The sequence below is a fragment of the Peromyscus californicus genome, unplaced genomic scaffold (genome assembly GCF_007827085.1).
Source record: "Peromyscus californicus insignis strain IS unplaced genomic scaffold, ASM782708v3 Scaffold_4__1_contigs__length_199733344, whole genome shotgun sequence".
Taxonomy (NCBI): domain Eukaryota; kingdom Metazoa; phylum Chordata; class Mammalia; order Rodentia; family Cricetidae; genus Peromyscus; species Peromyscus californicus.
In genome coordinates, this window is record NW_026294562.1 from 22657711 (window position 1) to 22662818 (window position 5108).

The 5108-nt window shown below is 37.3% G+C and overlaps 1 pseudogene; it reads right to left on the minus strand.

The window, feature by feature from the left end:
- Positions 1-4832: 4832 nt before the first annotated feature.
- LOC128095767 (uncharacterized) lies at positions 4833-4895 on the minus strand (annotated as a pseudogene).
- Between the last annotated feature and the right edge of the window lie 213 nt (positions 4896-5108).

Here is a 5108-nt window from a genome sequence, read left to right on the forward strand (position 1 = left end):
ATATTGATATAAAATTTATACTTTAAGAAAAGTTTAAAGAATCAGAATAGAATCAAAGAGTTGAGATTAGTAATAGAATAGTCCCTTAATTAATTTGGCTTTTCTCCTGTCCCATAGCAGAAGATGGCTCTTTTATTCTGGCATGATACAGGGAGTTTGCATTTTCCTTTTAACAACATGCTTGAGTTTAAAGAAGGAGAGAGCCATTCTCCAACTCCAAAGTCAGCTTTAAATTTTAATTGAACTGGGACTATTAGAAGACCAATAGTGTTAAATCTTTAGAGAAAAGCAGAAACAAACATTTAGGAAGATGTCACGTCTGGGTCTCAGTAGGGCCATCAGACCAAGGGAGAACAGGGTGAAGGTGCTCAGGATAATTGGGATTCGGCGATGACAGACAGACATAGACATCAGAGTATGTTGTGAAACTGTTGTAAATTTATTGAACATCAGGCTGAGATTTTGTACAATCTTAACAAGGAACTAAGTCCAGGGGCAAAAGGAAAACAATAGACGCAATCTTTTGTGGTCATACAATGTGGTTTTTAGAATGATGAATCCTTTTAGGCAGAGACATGTTGTGGCCTGAACTCTAAGAGTCAGATCATGTATTTAATAATTAGTGATCTATTTTTAATAATTTATTAAAGACAGTTATAAAGTCCTCATCAATAGCCTTAGCCCATATCTTTAGTACAGGTGTTATATCTCTTAATATAGCTGACCTTGTTTGTCTATTATATGTACATCATATCTTTTTGTTTTTAACCAGCCTTTTTATAAAAGGCAATTGATTTCATAACATTTTTTTATGATTTATTTAACCGATTTTTTTATAGTCATAAGCCCCTGTAAAAGGGGGTGGATCTAAGTAATTTTTATTTTTGGGATTTTAACGAGGGGGTGTCCATTATTTTTCATTAATATGGTATTGAATGTATTTTTTAACCATTTTTGTGGGAGTTGTCAGTTTTTTAAGGTTTTTTTTGTGAGTTTGTATGAGCTGAGTGAGGGTTACCTAACAATCTTTTTATTTTTATATATTTTTTTTTAGAATCTGTGGGAACCTGAATCATTAGTTTTTTTTTTTTACATCCATCTATGAGTGTCCCCATTGAAGTAGGGGTTTTTTGTGTTATCTGCCCAAGGGCTTGAATCATTGGGGGTGGTGCCGGTGTAACAGTTGAGGAGTTATCAGGTATGTCAAGCGAGTGTCTACGGGAGTCCAAGCATAGGGACGATGTTATTGTCAGGAAAGAAGAAAGAAGCAGGAGTCTTGCCAACCATCCATGGAAGGCTGGTCTTTAGGGAACAATGTATCTAGGAACCATTGCTCGGGCTGATTGTTAGGGGACCGCTGGGGGCCTAGCCTCGAGAGACACGTTATCCCCCCTTCCTCGTGAGACCATCAGATCGGCATTTGTCACATGGGCGACACCATCGCAGGTGTAGCAGTTTTTTTTTGTTGTTGTTTTTAAGGAGCAAGGCATATATGTCTCTTTTGACCATTTTTATGGACTTTGTCAGCAACCTGATAATACAAGGAAAGATCAAGATAACATAAAGGATAAGAAGTGTTAGGACTCCAATGAGAATAAAATATTGAATCCAATCTAAAGGATTCAAAGCTTTGATGTTTTGTCCTATATCTGTTGCCAGAGAAGATAAGGAATTTGAATATAAGTGGGCCTGGCTCATAGTTGAGATATCTTTCTGTACCGCTTCTAGATCATGGGTAATAGAGGTATCTTTCCACACATCAAGCAGATGATATTTGACCTTTTTTTAGTTTGAGGAAGAATTATAGGGCAGTGGGGTAACACATATTGTTTTATATTTTTGATGGCATCGTGTCTCTATAAGCTTTTTAATATTAGCTACATCCTGCCCTAAAGTCAAAACCATTTTTTAAAACATTAATCTTAGCTTTTAATTTTTTATCTATAACAGCTTGTTTAGATAAAACGAAGGAAATATTTTTATTTAATTTATTTACAAATTGGGCAGTATGAATTTTCTGTACCAAAGCAGTGGTTGCCACTGCATAGGTAGTAATAATAGAGATCAATGTAGTAATATCAAGTAACAAGGTAGCAACAAACCTTTTTGGCCTGATCAATTTATGAAGTTGTCTCAGAACTTGTAAAGCAGAATTATCATACCAAGTTATATTATGCAATTGAACAGGCATCATGACAAACGGAGGACGTCTGACAAGCAACATAACCTGTAGACCATTTCTCTCTTTAGGAGAGATACAATTTGTAACTATACATGTATGACAAGTAACATGATAAGAGGCAGTGCCTAACCTAGAAATATTAATATGAGCAGAGGATCCCAATAACATAGCAAAAGGATAGGAAATACAGGCTCGTACCGCTATGGGCGTGGAAATTGTCCCATTGGGCCGTTTTCGTAAAATCATCTCTGAAGCAGCTACCAACCTAAAAAGTCCCGGATGTTGTCTCATATTGTCAGAAGGTGTTTTAGCAACCCATATAGGCTCTACATACCCTGGTGAAAACCATCTGGTTATCTGTTCTTTAAATCTATTAAAGGTATATCCATGAAACTTAGTGGCTGAATTGTTAGTGATATATTTGTTATTTTTTTTTTACCAGAGGATGCAGAAAAGTCCCAAATCTTAATGTCAGATTTAGCAGGAGTATAACCAGCTGCAGCATGAGGAAAGCCATAGTGCAACCATGTAGGGTATGTTGTAATACTATTATTTCAAAACTGATTAGGATCCCTAAACTTCTCAACACAAGAGTCCAGAGGCATAAAGTCCACCTTTATATAACTCTCATTTAGCGATGTTAACCCAAGTGAGAAAAATTGAGTTTTCCAAATCTATCTAGACTGAGGTTTTTTACCAGATTTGTCCGGAGCGTCAGTTAGAAAGGTACGGAGGCTTGATGGCAGGCAACCTGGTGGACCTGTTTCTTGCAGAGCAAAGCAGATGGGTAATGAATCAGAGCTGCCTGTAAAGTTTATAAAGGAGGAGGCATTTGTCCTTTTATCTGAATCTTGGAAACCTCCGAGAATTTTTGTATTATTAGTTAATACCTTATATGGCTCCGGATCAAGCCATCCTACAGCATGTAATAAGGGGGGCTTAGGAACATAGCCCAATAAGTAGAGGGAGAGGGAGAAGCAGTGGCAGCAGAAATCAATGACAGCATAGCAAGAAATATAAGTTTTGCCGATGGTGGATTTTTTTTGTACGTTGTAATCGTTTGAGCTTTAGTCATGAGATGATGTATCTGTGTTAGTGTTGGCAGCGGTCTTGGGGAAATTGAAAGCTTCTGCATTTTTGTCTCCAATGTCTTCTTTTGGAGTTTTTGTCTTTTTTTTTTTTTTGTCTCATCCTTCTCTTGTGGCACAGGTCTGATAAGCCTGTTGGGGATTTAGATGGGAGAGTCCGCATCCTGTGGAAAAACACAAGCATACCCTCGTCCCGAGGTTATAAGTACATTTGGGCTTTTCCAGGCTCCAGAAAGGAGATCCTTTCATATGACTTTCGGCTGCCTTTGTTTAGTTAGGACTTGGTCCCAATGTATCTGAGCAGGGGTTAAATATAATGCATTGGTATTTAAATGATTGAGAACAAAAAGTGCATGATTGAGAACATGATGAGGCAAAATAATACAGATTTGCAGCTTGTAACCTCTCAATCTGTAATTTTAAAGTTTGATGTGTTCTTTTAATTATTGTTTGTCCTTGAGGGTTATAGGGTATCCCAGTTGTATGAGCTATATTCCATTGGGCCATCAGGGAAGCAAACCCTTTTGATGTATAAACCGGGCCATTGTTAGTCTTTATCTGTAAAGGCTTTCCCATAATCATAAAACATTGCATTAAATGTTGTGTGACATCTTTTAATGTTTTACCAGATCGGGTTGATGTATGTACAAAATGAGAAAATGTATCTATTGTAACATGCACATATCCCATCCTTCCAAAGGAGGGAATGTGGGTAACATCCATTTGTCATAGTACTCTTGGTTTGAGACCTCTTGGATTTATTCTCATTTTTAGACTATTATGTATGGGAGGACAATGGGCATATTTTTTTATATGTCTTGCTTGATCCCTTGTAATATGAAACATATGTTTTAAAGCAGTAGCATTCTGATGATATAATGTATGACTGTCTTGGGCTTTTTGTACAGTCATGAGGTTTATTTTTGTAAGTAAATCAGCCATCTGATTTCCTAAATTCAGAGGTCTAGGTAACTTAGTGTGACTTCTGATGTTTCCCATAAAGATTTTTTTGGGGGGCCCATAATAGGTTCTGTAACTCTTTTAAGAGAGGAAGTATAGTAGAAGGGCCTGTCAGCAAAGCTGTCTCAATAGCAGGAAATAAGTTAACCATATATTCTGAGTCTGTATAAAGGTTGAGAGGCTGGGCAAAATTTCTCAAGGCAAGCAGAACCGCTTTTATTTCTGCTTGCTGAGCTGAAGTCTGTTGATTATTCTTAACTAGGGGGGTCAAACCCTTCTGTATACATCATAGACTTTCTATTTGATGATTCGTTTGGAAAAACCATCATACCTGTACTCAAAGGTTGAGAAACACAGACCTGTGGAAATATCAAGGGTTTTTTTTTTTTTGATGAATTTTATAATTGGGTTTTGAGGGTAATGGAACCCGATGTTACCTATATAACCAGCAAGAGTTATGGCCCAATCATCAGATTCTTGTAATAAAATATCTAATTTTTTTTTGTATAGGGAATGATAATATTAACAGGTTCTTTACCAAATAACTCCCGAGAACGAACTCGCCCCTGATATATCAAAGTAGCACACAAAAATGGGTAAGAGTGCAGGGGCCATGCTAATCTTCTCTGTATTGTTCCAATTTTAGTATATGTGCCACCTTACACCTGTCAGAATGGCTAAGATCAAAAACACTGAAGACACCTTATGCTGGAGAGGATGTTCAGCTAGGGGAACTCTCCTCCACTGCTGGTGGGAATGCAAGCTTGTACAACCACTTTGGAAATCAATATGGCACTTTCTTAGAAAATTGGGAATCCATCTCCCCCAAGATCCAGCTATACCACTCTTGGGCATATACCCAAGGAATGCTCAACCAC